Source organism: Hypanus sabinus, chromosome 1, assembly GCF_030144855.1.
Source record: "Hypanus sabinus isolate sHypSab1 chromosome 1, sHypSab1.hap1, whole genome shotgun sequence".
Taxonomy (NCBI): Eukaryota; Metazoa; Chordata; class Chondrichthyes; order Myliobatiformes; family Dasyatidae; genus Hypanus; species Hypanus sabinus.
This window is the reverse complement of record NC_082706.1, coordinates 179,758,133-179,780,060: the sequence shown is the minus strand read 5'-3', so window position 1 is coordinate 179,780,060 and position 21,928 is coordinate 179,758,133. Positions and strand designations below refer to the sequence as shown.

General features: G+C 42.0%; 1 protein-coding gene across 2 annotated transcripts in view; it reads right to left on the bottom strand.

Annotated features, from left to right (window-relative positions):
* sulf1 (sulfatase 1) overlaps positions 1 to 21,928 on the bottom strand; it is a 367,408-nt gene that overhangs the window by 305,155 nt on the left and 40,325 nt on the right. Inside the window, exon 1 of one of the 2 annotated variants that reach the window (XM_059982537.1) lies at positions 12,434 to 12,590. The exons of the other annotated variant lie outside the window; for it this stretch is intronic. The gene's annotated coding sequence lies outside the window, so the exon portion shown is untranslated. Of the gene's footprint in view, positions 1 to 12,433; positions 12,591 to 21,928 lie in introns of those variants that run through there. 2 annotated transcript variants of the gene reach the window in all.

Genomic DNA, 21,928 nt, shown 5'->3' with positions numbered 1-21,928 from the left:
AATTTATATTTGACCCCAGGATATCCTAGTTTTGAACTGTTCAAAATCAAAATCTGACTTGACCTGAAATGGTTTTCCTTTTGTATTGAAATAGTGAAGAAGGTTAGACCAGGTTTTTTTTTAAAAATATACAGTATATGTTAGAACAATACATAAAAGGCCATGTGGCCTATCAGGCCTTTTAGTTTATATTTTTTATTCATTGAAATATAGCGCAGAACAGGCCCTTCCAGCCCTTAAAGCTGCGCTGCCCAGCAAACCCTGCCTGATTTAATCCAAGCCTAGTCACTGGGCAATTTACAATGACCAATCAACCTACCTTCAGACTGTGGGAGAAACCCAAAGCACCTGGAGGGAACCCATGTGATCACAGGGAGAATATACAAACTCCTTTCAGAGAGCATCAGGAAATTAACCTGGGTCACAGGTACTGTAAAGTGTTGTTTTAACCACTACACTACCTTGCCACCTCTCAAGGGACCTATCCCATTAATTAATTCTCCCTGTCATTTTCTTCTGTCTCTATAATTTACATTTGCCAATCAATTGCCCTTGGATCTATTTTGGTCCTTACCTACATTAAGGGGCAATTTACGGTTCTCAAGTAACCCGTTGGAAAGTGGGAGGAAGCTGAAGCGTCCAGGGGAAATCCATACAGTCATGATGAGCACGTACACAATCTGCACGGGTTTCATTGGAGGTCAGGTGAAATCGCAAGGCAGCAGCACTAATTACTGTACCACCCTGTCACCTTTCAGTTAGTCTTTGATAAACATAAATTCAGCTACATTCTCTCATATTTGGAATCAAATTATTTCATAATACTCACTGTAACTGAAGACTGAAAACTTCTCTTCATCAGAACAAATGATACCCCTAAAGTGCTGTAAGAGTACAAAGAAAGTGATACCAAGCTGCAAAAGACCAAGACCAATCTTGGTCAAGGAGACTGGTTCACATGCATATCTTTGAAGAGGGAAGAGAGGTTGAGAGTGGAAAGGTTTAAGGAGGGACTTCCAGGCTGGAGGCTTCAAAATCTGGAAGCGTAGCTCCCAGATAAAAATTAAAATCAACTTCAAAGTCAGGGAAACTCAAAAGACCAGAATTGGTGGGTTGAGATCTTGAAGAGATTAAATTAAGCTTTTACCAGTCTGCCCATGGAGAAACCTCAACAAATGTCACCCAGTTGCACTCACATTAATTGTGATGAAGTTCTTTGAGAGGTTGGTCATGGTCAGAAACAACTCCTGCTAAGTAAGTACCTGGATCTGCTGCAATTTGCCTACCACTGTAATAGGTCTACAGCAGATTTTCAACCCTAATGCACTCTCACTGGCTCTCTACTCAGTCTTAGATCACTTGGACAACAGCAATACCTACAGTACGTCGGGCTGCTGTTTATTGAGTACAGCTCAGCATTTGGCACCATCATACCCTCAGTACTAATCAACAAGCTCTAAAATCAGGGCATCTGTACCTCCCTCTGCAACTAGATCCTTGATTGAAAATAACATTTCCTTCTCACTGACAGTCAACACTGGCGGTCCTCAAAGATATGTGATTAGTCCACTGCTATGCTCCCTCTACACCTATGACTGTGTGGCTAGGCACAGCTCAAACGCCATCTATAAATTTGCCGATGACACAATTATTGCTGGCAAAATTTTAGATGGTGGCAAGGAGGTGTTCGGCAGCAAGATAGATCAGCTGGTTGATTGGTGTTGCAACAACAACCTTGCATCAACATCAGGAAGACCAAGGAATTGGTTGTGAACTTCTGGAAGCTAATGTCGAAGGAACGCACACCAGTCCTCATCAAGCGACCACAGTGGAAGGGGTGAGCAGTTTTAAGTTCCTGGATGCCAACATCTCCGAAGATCTAGCCTGGGCCCAACATATTGATGCAATTACAAGGAAGACACAACAGTGGCTACTTTTCAATAGGAGTTTGAGGAGACTTGGTATATCACCAAAGACTCTTTGCATTAGAGCCATCACATAACAGGCTATGATGCAGCCAGTCATCATGCTCTCCACTATGCATCTATAGAAACTTGTAAGAGTTTTTGGTGACATCTCAAATTTCTTCAGGCTCAGCTGCTGGTGTGCCCTCTTTGTGGCTGCATCAACGTGTTGGCTCACGTCATCCTCTGACATGTTGACACTCAGGAACTTGAAGCTGATTACCCTTTCCACCACCGAGCCTTCAGGATTGGAGAGTGATCTCTTGACTTCCCCTTCCTGGCATCTACAATCAGTTCCTTGGTCTTGCTGATGTTAAGTACGAGGCTGTTGTTGCAACACCGCTAGTCCAGCTGGTCCATCCCATTCCTGTAAACCTCCTCCTTGCCATCTGATTTTCTATCAACAGTAGTGTCATCAGTAAATTTATAAATGGCTTTTGAGCTGTGCTTAGCCACACAATCATGAGTGAGCATGAAGCAGTGGGCTAAGTACTCATCCTTCAGATGTGCCTATGTTGATAGTCAATGAAACAAAGATGTTTTTACTTATCTGCACTGACAATAGTCTTCTCTGACTAGAAGCTAAGGATCCAGTTTCAGAGGGAGGCACACAGATTCAGGTTTTGAAGCCTGATTACTGAGGGACTGATGGTCTTGAATGCTGAGCCATAAACGATAAACAGCACCCTGACTTATGCCTTGCAGTTCTCCAAAGCAGAGTGGTGATGAGCCAGTGAGTTTATATATGCTGTAGACCTGTTGCAGCGCTAATCAAATTGCAGTGGGTCTAGGGTCCTTCCTCAGACAGGAGTTAATTCTATCACTTCATTATAGGAGATGTAAGTGCTACCGGGAGATAGTCATTGAGGCAGCTCACCGTGCTCTTTTTGGGCACTGGAATGATTGCTGCCCTTTTGAAGCAGCAGTAAACCTCAGACCAGAGCATTGAGAAGTTAAAAATACTCTTGAACATTCTATAGGTCGACACAAGTCTTCAGTATACTGCCAGGTACACTGTCAGGACCTGGTGACTTGAGAGGGTTTACCTTCTTGAAGGCTCTTCGGACATTGTCTTCCAAGACAGAAATCATAGGTCACTGAAAGCAGTGGGGATTCGCACAGGTGCAGGGTTATTTTCCCTTTCAAAGTGTGTATAAAGGGCATCAAATTCAGCAGGGAGTGAAGCATTACTGCCTGTTATGCTGTTAGGTTGAGCAGAAATCCAAAAGTCAAATACTGTATGATAGTAGAAAATACTGGACTACCAAAATGATCAGACAGCACCGTTCATCGGAATTGACCCAATACTCTCGGTACTTCCATAATTTTCTGTGTTTATCTTTGCCTGATGAGAGTAATGGGTTTAAGAATACCTTTAATGAGGAAAGAGAGAGACAGAGAGGGGGAGGTAAAGAATTCCAGAGCTTCCCGTTTATAGAGCTGGTGACGCAAATGATAACGTAATTAAGATCCTCGTGGTTAAGAAAGCAGAAGAGTTGGAGAGGGGATTGACTGGGTTGGAAGTGAGGTTATGGAACATGTGGAGGTGGTGAGACCATAAAAGGATTTGAAAATAAGGCTCAGAAATTTTCAGTGCTAATCGTGAGATTAATCATAAAGTGATCTGATACAATAGCAATTCTTCTCCAAACCACTTCCTTCCTTCACTCACCACTTTTTCTTTCCTTGCTCATTTTCAATTTCTAATTCACAATTCACCACCCACCACCTGCCACCCCTGGAATTCACCAAGCTCTTAGCTGCGCAGGTTTTGACCACCCATCAGCAGGAAAGCCTACGGCTGTTGATTTCACCAAATAATACCCGTCCACCATCTCTCCTTTCCACATGTCCACCTCCAGTAAAAGTTTAATTCCGCTTTTTCAACTGCAGTTCTGTAAGTGACACAATCATTCATTAGATTCATTCTTGGTGTGTGATGCATGAACAGAGATTCAACAGATTGGACATGTACTCACTTGAGTCTAGGTAGGGGAATAACTGGAGATTCCATTGAAATTTAGGTAAATTTAGATAACTTCACTCAACTTGCCCCATCACTGAAATGTTCCCCTACACACTTCCAAGGACTCTTCATCTCATGTTCTCAACATTTATTGCTTATTTATTTATTATTATTATTATTATTTATTTATTTTTGTATTTCTACAGGTTGCTGTCTTTTGAACACCTATTTGGTGTGGTCTTTCATTGATTCTATCATGGTTATTATTCTATTAAGATTCAAAGATTAATTTAGCATCAAAATATACAACTCTGAAATTCTTCTTCTCCAGATAGTCACGAAACCAAGAAAGAACATAACGGTAGCACTCAATTATACTCACTATTATGGATTTATTGAGTGTGCCTGCAAGAAAATGAAACTGAGAGTAGCAAATGGTGGCATATATGCACTTCAATAATAAATTTACTTTGAACATTGAATTGTTTTGAGGACAGATATGTACTTAATGTTCCCTGGAGTTGGCTGTCCATTTGGGGGCAGAGATAAGAAGCAACATCTTCACCTAGAAGGCAGTGGAAATTCACCCCCAAGAGGCCCAGTTGCTGAGTATATTCAAGGCAAAGATTTGATAGATTTTAAAATATTAAAGGAATCAAGGGCTGGTCCAGCATTGTGGCACTGAGGTTGAAGATCACCCACAGCATATTAAGTTGCAGAATAGGCACAATGGGGCAAAATGCCCTACTCACATTACGTTTTATCTTTGCCATCCTCCCCCCACCTTCCTTCCTGTATCAGTATAGCTGTAACTTTGATCCTGCATGCCTACTGTACAATTGAGAAGGGACGCATCGCCAGATCCGGTGTGATTATAGAGTTAGACAGCATATAAACATGCCTTTTGCTCAACTTCCATTTTACTGATCTCCATCGTTACTGGTTTGTTTCAAACCCAGTAGTCCTTAATCCCTTCTTCCAGAATCAGAAGCTGAATCACATTTGTTATCACTGATGTAGGCCTTGAAATATGTTTTGTGGCAGTAGTGTAGTGCAATACATAAAATATATTGTGAATTACAATATAAATAAATAGTGCAAAAAGAGGAAAAATAGTGAGTTAGTGTTCATGGCTTCACTGGCATTTCAGAAATCTGATGGGGGAGAGGAAGAAGCTGTTATTAAAACATTGTGCTCGCATTCTGACTTTCATCTGCGGACTGCTGAGAACTGCTTGTTCTCGCTAACACTCATGCGCCATCGATTTACAGGATACATTCCTCAGGGACTTGGGCTATATACTTTCTTGTTGTGTGACTATATGTCTACTTCTATCTTATATGTGCTATATGTGCCTTGTGCTGTGTATGACTGTTGGTTTTGTGTTTTGCACCTTGGGCCCAAAGTAATGCTGTTTCATTTGGCTGTATTCATGAGTATTCACAAATGGTTGAATGATAATTAAACTTGAATGTGTGTCTTCAGGCTCCAATACCTACCCCCAGTGGTATTAATGAGAAGAAGGCTCTCTGAATTCCCCAAACTCTGCATCTGCCTTTTCTCTGATTTGTTCTCTCTACATTTATTCCATTCCTGAAATATCCCTTCTGCTCTCTCAACACAATTGGCAAGCAGCTTCTAATCTCTTAAATCCCTTCCTTTACACTGCTTTTACAGGGAAGCATGTACGACATTACAAATTCAACACCTTTAGCGAAGAAAGCCAAAAAAAATCTTTCTGTTCTAACATCACATGATGAGGAAAAGCCAAAGTCAGGGAAAGAAGCTTTGAAGAAAAAAAAAGCTGTTTTAATAAATTGACAGTTGATTAGTTCCCAGCTGCTTCTGTTCAATCAGTCAGGTACATCATTAAAAGCTGTTTTGGTTGGCACAAGTTAACTGAGTGTCATGCATGTTTACCCAAAGCAAGAAAGAGCTGGAATTGCAAGTTTAGTAACAAAATTACCTCTGGCTGAATGTAAATACATTATTTCTATCAGCAGTCATCATTCAATGAACAGCCCAAAGCAAAATCTGTTTCCGCCCTGACATCACAAAGAATTTTAAGGTTATTTTAACATGAAACCTTCAAAATAATATTGCAGATCTCTGTTTGTACAGATATAAATTTTATCTTGCAGTTTATTCCAGTGGCCTAAATGCTAATTGGTAGTGAAGCTTAACTCTCACAGTGAAAAAAAATGCAACAGATAGGATTCCAGTCTCTTATTCAGTAATTATGTAGTCATAAAGGTATTAACATTATTACTTTGAAAGTTGGAAGAGTTTCAGATTTAGGACTCTTCACCATGCTCTTTTAGGGCAAGAGATGGACAAAAGAAAATTTTCAAGGAAGTTCTCAAACTCTCCTTGAAAAAAACGGAAGATCCGTTACTACTCCAAGGAATCCCTGGTTCATGACTGTTCAAAACTGGAGAAGGGGCATTTGAGTTAATGTTGAGAAAACTGAGCCAAAGCACACAAACCCCACAGTAAATAATACACCTCCACCCAAACTACCAACTCAAAATCTCATCAAAAGCACCTCTTGACCCACCTATAGACAAGTCTCTGTGTTTCCCTTTAGTCTCATCAGCCACCTCAAAAGGGGCTGCCTAAGAACTGTCAAATAATTCAGAAATGGAATGAGGTTATCTGAACTCACAAAAAACTTTGGGGCGCATTTTCCTGGCTCTCCTTTCTAGTTTGCTTAGTCTAAGAAAAAGGGCGTAGACTTAAATTCACAGTCACTCTGTGGGATTACTGAAACTTTGGTGGCCTTGGTTAGACTGGGTGTACAATTTGCCCTGGGCTAGAAGCATTTGCAGGCCTGGGCACAGTGCAAAAGGAGGGCATTCCCTCCCTCACTTTTCACCTGGAATAAGTGCTGAGCACAGGGAAAGATTGTCTTTAATGTTTTCACTTTGTTATTGTGCATCCAACACTTCTGCTTTTTTTAAGGATAGCTACACATCTGACAACATCTGCAGAAGATGCAAAAGTAGAAATTACAGACAGCTGGGCGAATCTGAGGCAGATTGTGCTATTGCTGCCAAAGCTGCCTTATACCTGCGATTTGCCTTTTAGGGAATCATTATTAATGGTCTTTTTCTTTTCAACCCTTTAACAGTTCCTTAATGTTGTAACTGGCGGCTCATTTAATGATACAGTCATCAGTAATTGAGTGGCACATCTTTGTCTGGAAGAAGGGCAGCAGTCATGAGTATGAAAGAAATTTACCTACCCTTTACACACCATGTACGTACTCTGCCATGGAGAGCCCTTCCTTTCAGTGACTGCTCTATCTGTCTTCATCAACAAGGGAAGCTCACAGCATCTTTCTCCGGTCTCTCTGCCAGTACTCCACCAAGATCCACCAATTACTCTGTGACACTACTGAATGAAAATCTTACTAGCTTCCTCCAGCCACAGTTGCTGCAGTCCTGATACTACCTTGGAGTGGAATAGCAGGTTGCCGGAGCAATTAATTGAAATAAATGAGATGAGCAAAGTGAAGATCTTTTTTCATCTCTCTGGCAAGATAGATTTGGAGACTTTTAAAACATTATACACAGAACAAAATGGCACAGAAACAGGTCCTTCGGCCCATAGTGTTGTAAACAAAACTAGAGTTTAAGGCCTAATGGACTAACTGAAGAGGTTAGTCCATTAGGCCTTAAACTCTAGTTTTGTTACAATGTCCATATGCCTCCATGTTCTGCATTTTGATGTGCCTGTCTAAGAAGATCTTTTAAACATCTCTGTCATACTTATCTCCACTGCTATACCTAGCAACACATTCCAGGCACTCATTGCTTCTTTACAATTGTGATGGCCGAATGAATCCCCAGTTGAAATTACCTCACTTGATTAAGTTTGAAAATTTATACAATTATTGCAATCACATTCCAATTCAACATAGAACTGGTAATTCAGGAACATTTTAAAGTGCAAATAATGGACGGTGACAGTAGATAGTCATTTTTCACACAAAAAGTTGTTGCATTTTCCCCCACAGAACTACCATGATTACATTGTTAGAAGCTTCTCAACTAAAATGAGAAATTGGGAAAAATCACAAGGAATGCTGGGACTTCCTTTTCCCTTTGGCCAATACTCACAACAAGCCCCAATGTCTGCCCATTGCAGGCCAGTTGGATTACAATGACACCTGAATTGAAGTTTGGATGCTGAGGTCATGCTGCTGGTGTGACACACTTCTTTTAAGATGTTCCAAATTGCTCAACAAAGAATTAAAGGCCATATGTAAATGACAGAAATCTATAGTTTATCTTGTATGGTCAGGATATACATTTAAATCATCTACTTAAGCTGTTTCAGTCATCTTTTAAGGCATTATCAGAAGTGACTTATAACAATGGATTTGAATTTCCACAGTACATGAGGAGCAGAATTAGGGCAATTGGCTCATTGAGGTGGCTCCAACAATCCATCATAGCTGATTAATGATCCCTCTCAATACCATCCTTCTTCCTTTTCCCCGTAACCTTTGACACACTTACTAATCAAGAACCTATCAAAACTCCACTTTAAATATAACCAATGTCTTGGCCTCCACAGACATCTGTGGCAATGAATTCAACAGATTCACCACCCTCTAGCCAGAGAAATTCCTCCCCATCTCTGTTCTAAAGAGAAATTCTTTTATTTTAAAGCTGTGCCTTCTCCACGTCCCCTCTGTCTCAGCCTTTCAATATTCAATAGGTTTCAATGAGATTCCCCCTCATTCTTTTGACTACCAGCAAGCACAGGCCTAGAGTAATCAAATGCTCTCATACATTAACCCTTTGATTGCCAGGATCATTCTTGGGAACCTCCTCTAGACCCTTTGCAATACCAGCACATCCTTTCTTAGATATGGAGTCCACAACTGCTCACAATTCTCCAAGTGCAGTCTGATGAATACCTTATAAAGCCTCAACCCCAACTTAGAAACACGCTGACTTAGAACATTGAATAGTACAGCACAGTACAGGCCTTTTGGCCCTTCCTTAAACCCGGCCTCCCATATAACCCCCCACCTTAAATTCCTCCATATACCTGTCTAGTAGTCTCTTAAATTTCACTTGTGTATCTGCCTCCACCACTGACTCAGGCAGTGCATTCCACACACCAACCACTCTCTGAGTGAAAAACATTCCTCTAATATCCCCCTTGAACTTCCCTCCCCTTACCTTAAAGCCATGTCCTCTTGTATTGAGCAGTGGTGCCTTGGGAAAGAGGAACTGGCTGTCCACCCTATCTATTCCTCTTAACATCTTGTATACCTCTATCATGTCTCCTCTCATCCTCTTTCTCTCCAAAGAGTAAAGCCCTAGCTCCCTTAGGAGCTTACAACTTATGGAAAGCTGTACAGATGTACGAGGTTCAGGACAACAGTGAGATGGTTTTGCCAACTGCTGTGAGGCCACAGATAAAGAACATCGAACATAGAAAACCTACAGCACAATACAAGCCCTTCGGCTCATGATGCTGTGCCTAACATGTACTTTCTTTACAAATTACTTAGGGTTACCCATAGCCCTCTATTTTACTAAGCTCCATGTACCTATCCAGGAGTCTCCTAAAAGACCCTATTGTACCTGCCTCCACCACCATCGCTGGCAGCCCATTCCATGCACTCACCACTCTCTGCATAAAAAACTGACCCCTGACATCCCCTCTGTGCTTGCTTCCAAGCACCTTAAAACTGTGCCCTCTTATGTCAGCCATTTCAACCCTGGGAAAAAGCCTCTGATGATCAATAATGATCTATCATCTTATACACCTCTATCAGGTCACCTCTCATCATCCGTCGCTCCAAGGAGAAAAGGCCGAGATCACTCAACCTATTCTCATAAAGCATGCTCCCCAATTCAGGCAACATCCTTGTAAATCTACTCTGCACCCTTTCTGTGGTTTCCACATTCTTCCTGTAGTGAGGTGATCAGAACTGAGCACAGTACTCTAAGTGGGATCTGACCAGCATCCTATATAGCTGTAACATTACTTCTCAGCTCTTAAACTCAATCCCATGGTTGATGAAGGACAATACACTGTATGACTTCCCAACCACACAGTCAACCTGCACAGCAACTTTGAGTGTTCTATGGACTCGGACCCCAACATCCCTCTGATCTTCTACACTGCCAAGAGTCTTACCATTAGTGCTATATTCTGCCATCATATTTGACCTACCAAAATTAACCACCTCACACTTATCTGGGTTGAACTCCATCTGCCGCTTCTCAGCCCAGTTTTGCATCCTTATCAATGTCCTGCTGTAACCTCTGACAGCCCTTTACACTGTTCACAACACCCACAACATTTGTGTCATCAGCAAATTTACTAACCCATCCCTCCACTTCCTCATCCAGGACATTTATAAAAATCATGAAGAGTAGGGGTCCCAGAACAGATCCCTGAGGCACATCACTAGTCACCGACCTCCATGCAGATTATGACCTGTCTATAACCACTCTTTGCCTTCTGTGAGCAAGCCAATTCTGGATCCACAAAGCAAAGTCCCCTTGGATCCCATTCCTCCTTACTTTCTTCAATAAACCTTACATGGGGTACCTTATCAAATGCCTTTCTGAAATCCATATACACTACATCTACTGCTCTACCTTCATCAATGTGCTTAGTCACATCCTCAAAAAATTCAATCAGGCATGACCTGCCTTTGGCAAAACTATGCTGACTATTTCTAATCATATTATGCCTCTCCAAATGGTCATAAGTCCTGCCTCTCAGGATCTTCTCCATCAACTTACCAACCACTGAAGTAAGACTCACTGGTCTTTCATTTCCTGGGCTATCCCTACTCCCTTTCTTGAACAAGGGAACAACATCCGCACCCTCCAATCCTCCGGAACCTCTCCCGTCCCCATTGATGGTGCAAAGGTCATGATGTGACAATTCAGCCGGCAGCAATATCATTACATCTAGCAGAGAAATTTGAGTGGTTGAGTTGGTTATGCAGGCTACCATTGGTTGGCCTGTTTTGGTTTAAATATATCACTGGTGCACATTTCCATCTTGAGGACTGTTTGGGTTACCAACAGGTTACACACAGGATGTGTGTTTGTGCGGTATGCTGCAACTGCGTACATGTTTTCTGAAGTGCTCATGACAAGCCTATGACAGCCAAAGTAATAAGGAAAGCTGGGAAGATTCTCCTGAATTCACACATGGCTAAGTTAGTGTGAAAATGCTATGGGCTCAAACTCTACTTGATAGGCTTGTGGCATCGTTTTAATATCCTTCCTGTCTTGTGCACATCCAAAGTTTTCATGAATGGCTGACACACAGGCCTTATGAATTCCTGTACATCTGAATGATGCCAGTTCAGTGGATTACTAGCCAGACTTTCGGCTCACTGAAGTCTGGAAGACAAAGCTCAAAGAGGTAAATGTTAAAATGATTTCCTGTGAAAAGTTCGATACCTCTGCATCTCCTCTTTACTGGCCTTGTATTCATACATAACCACTTTGCCCACTGCTACTGGTCATGACTTCTAGGCTGTGGTCATCTTATCCCACTCCCTCAATGAACCTCCCAAAAACCCATTTCTTTGACTAAACTCTGCACTTAAGTCAGAGTTTGATCAAAAACCCATGTCTTTGACTAAACTTTTCATCTCCTGAAATAACGATTCCTTGCACTGGTGTCATTTTTCCTTTTAATAATTCAGCACCATAATATGGTTAAAGTGGGTTATTTTTATTAGTATTATTTCTGTTTCAGGCAAATTTACTTTTTATTCTAGACTTCTGCCTTTGAATATTTCATTTAACTCAGTAGTAGTAAGATCCCAGATTGACTAAATTGTTCCACAGGCTGAAATTAGCAACATTAGAGAGCAATCTGGAGGCCTGGAGTAAATTTTCAAGAAATCTCAGCCACTGAGCAAACAAAATCTATTTCAGGCAGTTTGCCCTGATCCCGTCATTAGTTGTGTTACTGTATCATGAGCTCAGATTGCTCAGCTACAAACTAATACTAGGAAGTATTTCTCTCAGTAACTTCATTGCTGATATGGTTCAGCTTTTACTAGTTATATAAATATAAAAGTTTGTTTCAATCCTGATAAATAAATAGTATCTTAAAATAAATCTTACTGCCAATTGTACTGTATATGCATTGGAATGTAACCGGAAAAAATGAACTATCAAGGAGTAATTAGATAACCATATATATAAAAGCAGATTACAGGAATAGTGCTGCAGGACAAGAAAAGTACTACATTAGAAAGTCAGTAACTCCTAAGCTAGCTCCACAATAAGTGCAACAGGATTCACGAAGCTGGACGAAGAACGAATTGAAAATAACTGAATAATTTCATGACATTTGTTAACAGTCCCATCAAGGTTCCCGGCCGCAGAGATGAGCTGACAGGATTCCCTCTTGCAGCTCCAACCATCGGAATCCCCCACTTTCATTCACGCTACCGTCCCAGCATAACAGAGAACAACCCACAGAATACAGTAACTCTTCCTACCTTTCAACAGCTGTAGACTATATCCCACACAATAAACTTTGCTTTTGGAAGGAATACTTCAGATCCAGCCAGAACATGGCTGTGCCGTAGCTCCTACGATTGTTCAACTAGCATTGAAATACAGCTGTTTCTGTAAGCCTCGATCTTTTGTACTGCTCATCTGACGCACAGCCAGACCTTCTTACTCAGGATATGCTTGCATATGCATGATGCAGAGTTTAAAAAAAACATCCCTTCTTCCACTATTATTTCATGCTCCCTGAATTCAGATGTACTTTTTCGGAAGGCCTTTAATTAGCCCTTATTGTTCTCTGTCCACACGGCTGTCTTCTGCCTCACTTCAGGAATCTAAACTTTGTAACTGAATCAATCAACAAACTCTGCATGTCGTGTATATTCAGTAATGAGGAGGCGACAGGAAGAGAAGTTAATATGCTCTGTGCTTACTCCCCGGTTAAGGGGGCTTTTACTCAATTACAAAGTGCCAGGCTTAGTTTCATTTTTCCTTGCTTGATCCACTGGACTGGTTTCTCCCCTCCCCCACCTTTTCAGGTGGAGGCCAGTCAACTCTGCGGCTTGTGCTGTTTTAATCGAGCACACTTCTTGAAGTTGCCACAATGTTATCAGGCGACCCATTGAAGAATGACCCCTTTGGTTTAAGGTGCTGGGGGGCGGGGGGGGGGGGGTGGTGGTTTTGGACTGCCTGCATAACATTGCAGAGAAAGGAAGCAGACTGCGGAGGAAACGAAAACTGTGCCACTCAATATTTTATCGCACTAAGTTCACATCACAATTATCACAAAAACGTTCAAAATGTATGAATTAAAGAATTTCGAGCTCTTAACATGTGCCCTTCTTCTAAAAGTTTGATTTAAAAAAGGCTTTTCTGATCAGTTCAGCACCTCTCGGCACCTGGTAAAGAGAACATTCTTTGTTCACCCTAATTCACTGTATTACACAGAAACAGGGAGAGGGCGAGAGCCGGTGAAAAGGTTTACTGTTTTCTATGTAGACTTGCCTATTGACTGCTCTCAATTGACTGAAACTCCATCAGATAACAGCCTGCATTGCATCTTGTATCACTGAAAGCCGAGCATAAACGCGCGCACGCACACACACAGAGGAGCAGTTCTAAGCAGCCTTTAGGCATCGCTACACAGGGCAGGCTTTAGAGTGACTCTGAGCAGTATTAATTTTTAATATCCCTAGATGACCTTCAGTTAACCATAACAGATCAATACAGGTCAAAGAAATCAGTTAAGAATGTGAGGAAATATTAAACAAATCACTCAATTAAACAAATCAATTAAATAGGAAACAAGCAGGCAAATGTTTAAATGTAGTAAATATGGCTTACATATTTAATTAAAGCTATTAATAGATTATTATACTCTATTTTCATTCCTTGACAGTCCTCAGTAATTCTGGGATACTTCTCCATTTGTGGTTGCTAATCCAAATAGTCTTTATCCATGTTGGTAAAGTTTGGTAAACATTGGGTGATTATGCTAATCTACTGTAAGATACATCAAGGTCAAACTTGAGACCTTCACCCTCCATCCATATGGGTACGTTTTCAGCACCATTCCTAATATAAAGTCTTAGAGTCATTTAGAACATGTGTCTTCAGCCCACTGCGTCAATGCCTACCATCAATCCCTTTAAAAGAGAGGAGGACAGATACAAAGATAAGAAATTCCACCACTGATGTTGCCCTCGCTTTGATTTCCTCAATTTCCCACACTGAAACCATATTCCCACAGCCTTATCAGGGATAGAGTTCCTCATGTCCTCACCTACCACCCCAGGAGCCTCCGCATCTAATACCTCATGGTCTGCAACTTCCTAGCATTCTACCACCAAGTGCATCTTTACCTCATTGTCCATTCTCTGCTTTCTGCAGGATCGCTCCCTCCCTGACTACCTTGTCCATTCATCCCTCCCCACTAATCTCCCACCTTGCACATTTTCCATGCAAGTAACAGAAATGCTATACCTACCCACTGACTTTCTCCCTTACCTCCATTTAGGGCCCCAGGCACCACGTCGTCTGCAAATTTGTTGTATCTAGTGTCTCCTCTACATTGATGAGACTCGATGTAAGTTGGGGACTGCTCTGTCAGGCACATCTGCTCCATCTACCAAAAGTGGAATTTCCCAGAGGTCCAACATTTTAATTACTATCTCCATTCCCATTCCTACATGTCAGTCCATGGCCTCCTCTTTTGCCAAGATGAGGCCACTCTCAGGGTGGAGGAGCAATACCTCATATTCTGTCTAGATGGCATGAACAGTAATTTCTCCTTCAAGTAATTTTTTTCTCTCCCTCTTCCATCTTCTTCTATTTCCCACTTTGGCCTCTTCCCTCTTCTCTTCTTCTGCCTATTGCCTCCCCTGGTGCCTCTTCTTCTTCCCTTTCTCCCATGGTTCACTCTCCTCTCCTATCAGATTCTTTCTTCTCCAGCCCTTTACTTTTCCAACCTGCTTGGCTTCAGCTGTCACTTTCTAGCTAGTTCTCCTGCCTGCCCCCCATCTTTTTATCTTGTGTCTTCCCCTTCCTTTCCAGTCCTGAAGAAGGGCCTTGGCCAGAAGCATCAACTGGATATTAATTTCCTCACATGCTGCCTAACCTGCTGAGTTCCTCCAGCACTTTGTATGTGTTACCCTAGATAAGGACAGTTTAGAAAGATAGCGATCAAATACTGGGAAATGGGACTGGACACTGGGGCAGCTAGGTTGGCATGGAGCAGAAATTTCTGCTTCCATATGTATGACGTGATAGTTTCTATCTAAACAAATCCCACTTACCAGCACTTGGTCTGTAGTCATCTATACTTTGGCTATTAAACTGCTCCATCTAGATCGTAAAAAACTGCTGCTTTAACATCATTCTTGTGGTCTGTCGTATCGTCTGAACTTCCCCAATCAGATTTATGCCTAGCAGTCATAACCAGGAATTTCCCCTTTAGTTTAATAAGTAAAATATAAGTCTGTCCATTTATTTAAATAAACTTTGGGAATAAGATGACTTACTGATAAGTAGGAGAGAGTGCTTAACATTTCTGGTTGAGAGAGAATAATACTGAGCTATTACAAAGGCAGCCCTACAAAACTCAAATACTCTGGCAGTTATTCTTCATCAGATAGTTTTTTTTCATTTGGAAGATTAGCAGGGAAGCACCCGAGGCAGAGCATTTTCCTGAAAAACAGATATTGTATTTTCCCACAGCCTTGATTGTGAGCTCACAAGCATTTGGCCATTAATGACTGAATCTAATATAGTTATGTGCCCAAAATGCCATTGGCTGTTATGATTTCAATGCTTATCCTGGCCAAGATGTCTTAATCTGAGTGACTGTGATCTGTTAGATTTCTTGACAAAACTGATTTTAAACACACTGAAATGTTTACTGGTTAAGTTCATCCATCTGTTGCCAAAGCTGTGCTTTTCTTTTAAAAGTTTGGGGTTGCCCATTGGAAACAAAGCAAGTTATCAGCTTGTTGTGCTCGAATATAACGTATACTGCTGGGTCTGTGTTTCACATCCTCTTCCAACACAACTTTTAGGAAGCAGGGACAATTGGTTAATTAAGCAATTTTGAATGAAATTTCCCAACTTTTACCTGAATGTTAGAGGCCCCAACCCCAGCACCAAGCCTACTCAGGCCTCACTCAGGTCCTTTTTGGCTCTCTAAACTGATGGACCTAGCCTCAGGTCCAAGTAGTGTTTATTTAACCTCAGGAAAGTATAGTCCTAATCTGTAGCACTGAGAGTAAAGTTTGTGTAGAAAAGCCCAAAGTCCTGCTAGTTATTGCCTTGTTGGTGCCACAGTCATCTGGAAATTTTCAGACATACGTTGAGGAAAGGGTATCAGGAATGCTCCACCCCTAGCTCCACAAACATTCTGCCAAACAAAAGCAGCCTCAGCACAAACCCCCCTGAGATGTGCTCCAATTCCCTCATTCACTAACTGGCTCCCAGTTTAATGGCAGAATGATAAACCTTCCCAATGTCTCGCATTTGAGGCACTGCCTCAGTATCAATCCTGGCAGCTCGCCACCAACATTCATGTGAGGTGTGGTTTCGCTGTGGTAGACTGAAGTATAAATTGTTGCTCACAATTTGACTTAGAAAGGTCTGATTTCAAAGACTTTGAAAAATGGACAGGCTAAACCAGATCAGCAACACTGCAGCTGAGAACAAGTGAAACAATTTGCAGGACCCAGGGCTTTCAATTCAGGGGTCTGTGTTTTGCTGGCAGGGCTCCGCATTTTGATTCCTGCCCCAGAGGATCTTTGGCTTTAGGTCAATTCCTGGGTTGGACTTGAACCCCTATAGTCAAGCCTGGTGAGTGGTACAGTAGCAAGTACAGTTGGATCTTGCTACCTTCATAGGAGTTCCTGAGGCACAAGATGAGTCACAGCGAGAAAGCAAAGACTTCAGTCAGTGATATCATCTGAACTTCCCCAATTAAAGAGAATTCTTTGTCATTAAGATTGAGGCTCTCTATTAAGTTGCCTTGTCTCTTCCTTTCATTGTGCAGCCCAATGTGTCACGCTGCCTCCAAGATTCCCACGATCAACATTTGAACTCATATCCTTTGTGACTTTCTCTCCCTTTTTTGTTAACAACCTTTCCAAATTCATCCATGAAATCCACTATCTCTCTCCACCCTACTCTTACTAAACTACTGATCCTACATCCTCCCTCATGAACTCAAGTTATCAGCTGCAATCTCTGCTCAGGTATTGAGTATTCCTCCTTCATTATCCCTCTGATAATAAGGCTAATAGGATGGAATTTAAGAAGGAAATTAAGAAAGCCAGAAGGGGCCATGAGAAGGCCTTGGCGGGCAGGATTAAGGAAAACCCCAAGGCATTCTACAAGTACATGAAGAGCATGAGGATAAGACGTGAGAGAATAGGACCTATCAGGTGTGACAGTGGAAAAGTGTGTATGGAACCAGAGGAAATAGCAGGGGTACTTAATGAATACTTTACTTCAGTATTCACTATGGAAAAGAATCTTGGTGATTGTAGTGATGACTTGCAGCAGACTGAATAGCTTGGCATGAGCATTGAATTCTCCAACTCCCTTTTCACCTCTCTCATGATTCCACCTTCTTCTACTACACATAGTGCTTTCCTCTTACATTCCTTCTTCACTTTTCCTGCCTATCCCCTCCCTGCTTCCCTTCCCCCACCCCTTGATCTTTCCTCTTACTGGTTTTTCACCTGGCACCTGCCAGCCTTCTCTTTCCCACCCTCCCCCCACCTTCTTTATAGGGCCCCTGCCCCCTCCTCCTTCAGTCCTGATGAAGGATCTCGGCCCAAAACATTGACTACTCATTTCCACGGAGGCTGCCCGACCTGCTGAGTTCCTCCAGCGTGTCGTACGTGTTGCTTTGACCCCAGCATCTGTAGTGTACTTTGTGTTTCTGAAAAGCTTGAGCATGTAGATATTAAGAAAGAGGATGTGCTGGAGCTTTCAGAAAGCATCAAGTTGGATAAGTCACCAGGACCAGGTGAGATGTTCCCCAGGCTACTGTGGGAGGTGAGGGAGGAGATTGCTGAGCCTCCGGCGATGATCTTTGCATCATCAGTGGGGATGGGAGAGGTTCCAGAGGATGTTGTTCCCTTATTCAAGAAGCCCAGGAAATTATAGACCAGTGAGTCTTACCTCAGTGGTTGGTAAGTTGATGGAGAAGATCCTGAGAGGCAAGATTTAAGAACATTTGGAGAGGTATCTTATGATTAGAAATAGTCAAAATAGTTTTGTCAAAGGCAGGTCGTGCCTTATGAGCCTGATTGAATTTTTTGAGGATGTGACTAAACACATTGATGAAAGTAGAGCCAAAGATGTAGTGTATATGGATTTCAGAAAGGCATTTGATAAGGTACTCCATGCAAGGCTTATTGAGAAGGTAAACAGGCATGGGATCCAAGGGGACATTTCTTTGTGGATCCAGAACTGACTTACTCACAGAAGGCAAAGAGTGGTTGTAGATGGGTCATATTCTGCATGGAGGTCGGTGACCAGTGGTGTGCCAGAGATCTGTTCTGGGACCCTTACTCTTTGTGATTTTTATAAATGACCAGGATGAGGAAGTGGAGGGATGGGTTAGTAAGTTTGCTGATGATGTAAAGGTTGGGGGTGTTGTGGATAGTGTGGAGGGTTGTCAGAGGTTACAGCGGGACATCGATAGGATGCAAAACTGGGCTGAGAAGTGGCAGATGGAGTTCAAACCAGTTAAGTGTGAGCTGGTTAATTTTGGTAGGTCAAATATGATGGCAGAATATAGTATTAATGGTAAGACTCTTGGTAGTGTGGAGGATCAAAGGGATCTTGGGGTCTGTCTGTGGTTAAGAGGTTATATGGTGTATTGGTCTTCAGCAATCGTGGAATTGAATTTAGGAGCTAGGAGGTGGTGTTGCAGCTGTAAACAACCCTGGTCAGACCCCACTTGGAGTACTGTGCTCAGTTCTGGTTGCCTCACTACAGGAAGGATATGGAAGCCATAGAAAGGGTGCAGAGGAGATTTACAAGGATGTTGCCTGGATTGGGGAGCATGCCTTATGAGAATAGGTTGCGTGAACTCGGCCTTTTCCCCTTGGAATGACAGAAGAAGAGAGGTGACCTGATAGAGGTGTATAAGATGATGAGAGGCATTGATCATGTGGATAGTCAGAGGCTTTTTCCCAAGGATGGAATGGTTGCCACAAGAGGACGCAGGTTTAAGGTGCTGGGGAGTAAGTATAGAGGAGATGTCAGGGGGAAGTTTTTCACTCAAAGAGTGGTGAGTGCGTGGAATGGGCTGCAAGCAATGGTGGTGGAGGCAGATACGATAGGGTCTTTTAAGAGACTTTGGATAGGTATATGGAGCTTAGAAAAATAGAGGGCTATATGTAAGCCTAGTAATTTCTAAGGTCGAGATATGTTCGGCATAACTTTGTGGGCCGAAGGGCCTGTAATACGCTGTAGGTTTTCTATGTTTCTATGTCTCTATTCCTAATAATCCAACCACCCTTTATGCACTGGGAATTTGATACACCCTTTTCATCTGAAGTTTTTTTTGAAATATCTGATTAGGTTTCCATTAATACCAATATGTAGCAAAAAAATCTTTTAAACTACCATCATCTTCCTTACACAACCTTTCCAAAGTAAATGTACCATGGTCACCTTCCATCCAGCAGCCATTGGCATGGTTGATCATAATACAGTATTTTCTCTTCGCAAGCCTGCAATATTATATCTAGTGCACCAAAGAATGCATCCTTGATTTCTTTTCTCTTATTATTGCAGAGTCACTTATTTCTCCTCAGCAGCTTCTAAACATACAGTAGCCGTATCCATGTGACTGTTGATGACCTCGCAGCATATCCACCTTGCTGACGATCAACACTGGCGCACCTCAGGGGCGTGTGCTTAGCCCACCGCTTTACTCTCTGTATACACGACTGTGTGGTGAGGTGTAGCTCAAATAACATCGAAAATTTGCTGATGGTACAACCATTGTTGGTAGAATCTCAGGTGGTGATGAGAGGGCATACAGGAGTGAGATATGCCAACTAGTAGAATGGTGCTGCAGCAACAACCTGGCACTTAACGTCAGTAAGACAAAAGAGCTGATTGTGGACTTCAGGAAGGGTAAGACAAAGGAACACATACCAAGCCTCTTAAAGGGATCAGTTTTGGAGAAAGTGAGCAGCTTCAAGTTCCTGGGCGTCAAGATCTCTGAGGATCTAACCTGCTCCCAACATACTGATGTAGTCCCTCTTGGGCACTAGCCTACAAAGTACCCAGGATATCTTCAGGGAGCAGTGTCTCAGAAAGGCAGCGTCCATTATTAAGGACCTCCAGCATCCAGGGCATGCCCCTTTCTCACTGTTACCATCAGGTAGGAGATACAGAAGCCTGAAGGCACACACTCAGTGATTCAGGAACAGCTTCTTCCCCCCCTGGCATCTGATTCCAAGGACATTGAAGCTTTGGACACAACCTCACTTTTTAAAAAATACAGTATTTCTGTTTTTGCACATTTAAAAAAAATCTATTCAATATACATAATTGAATTACTTGTTTATTTATTATGTTTTATTTTATTCATTATTATTATTTTTTCTCTCGCTCTGCTAGATTATGTATTGCATTGAACTGCTGCTGCTACATTAACAAATTTTATGTCATATGCCAGTGATAATAAACCTGATTCTGAACATAGAACACAAGCACAGGAACAGGCCCTACAGACCACAATGTTGTACAGAACTAATTAAATTAATAATCAAAAGCTCAACTGAATTAATCCTTTTGGCCTACACAATATCCATATCCTTCCATAGACTGCACCTTTATCTGCTTCTCTGACTCTCAAATGCACCCATTGTATTTACTTCCACCACCACCACAGGCATTACATTTCAGAAATCCACCTCCCTCTGTGGAAAAAACTTGTCCCACACATCTCCTTTGAATCTAACCCCTCTCAACTTAACACCCTCTGGAGTTAGTCATTTTAAATCTGGGAAAAAAATACTGTTTCTCATGATATTATAAACCTCAATTGGATCTCGCATCAACCTCCATCATTCCAGAGAAAGAAACAACCCAAATATGAATTTTCTCTCCATTTAGAAAATAGTCTACCCTTTATTTCTTCTACCAAGTGCATGATCATACACTTCCCGACACTGTATTCCATCTGTTCATGGTTTTTCCGTGACTATGATTGTTCTTGGCAAATTTTTATGCATAAGTGATTTGCCATTGTCTTCTCCTGGCTGTGTCTTTACCCCCAGCCATTATCAAAACTTTTCAGAGATTGTCAGCCTGGTGTCAGTGGTTGCATAACTAGGACTTGGCTCATTGTGACCCTGATCAGAGGGCTAAGTAGGTGCTACAACTTGCCCAATGGTGACCTGCAATCTCACAGATTGAAGGAGCTCCATACACTTCCTTTGACAATAGACAAATAGACAATAGACAATAGGTGCAGATGTAGACTATTTGGCCCTTCGAGCCTGCACCGCCATTCTGAGATCATGGCTGATCATCTACTATCAATACCCGGTTCCTGCCTTGTCCCCATATCCCTTGATTCCTCTATCCATAAGATACCTATCTAGCTCCTTCTTGAAAGCATCCAGAGAATTGGCCTCCACTGCCTACTGAGGCAGTGCATTCCAGACCCCCACAAATCTCTGGGAGAAGAAGTTTTTCCTTAACTCTGTCCTAAATGACCTACCCATTATTCTCAAACCATGCCCTCTGGTACTGGACTCTCCCAGTATCTGGAACATATTTCCTGCCTCTATCTTGTCCAATCCCTTAATAATCTTATATGTTGCAATTAGATCCCCTCTCAATCTCCTTAATTCCAACGTGTACAAGCCCAGTCTCTCTAACCTCTCTGCGTAAGACAGTCCAGATGTCCCAGGAATTAACCTCGTGAATCTACGCTGCACTTCCTCTACAGCCTTCCTTAACCCTGG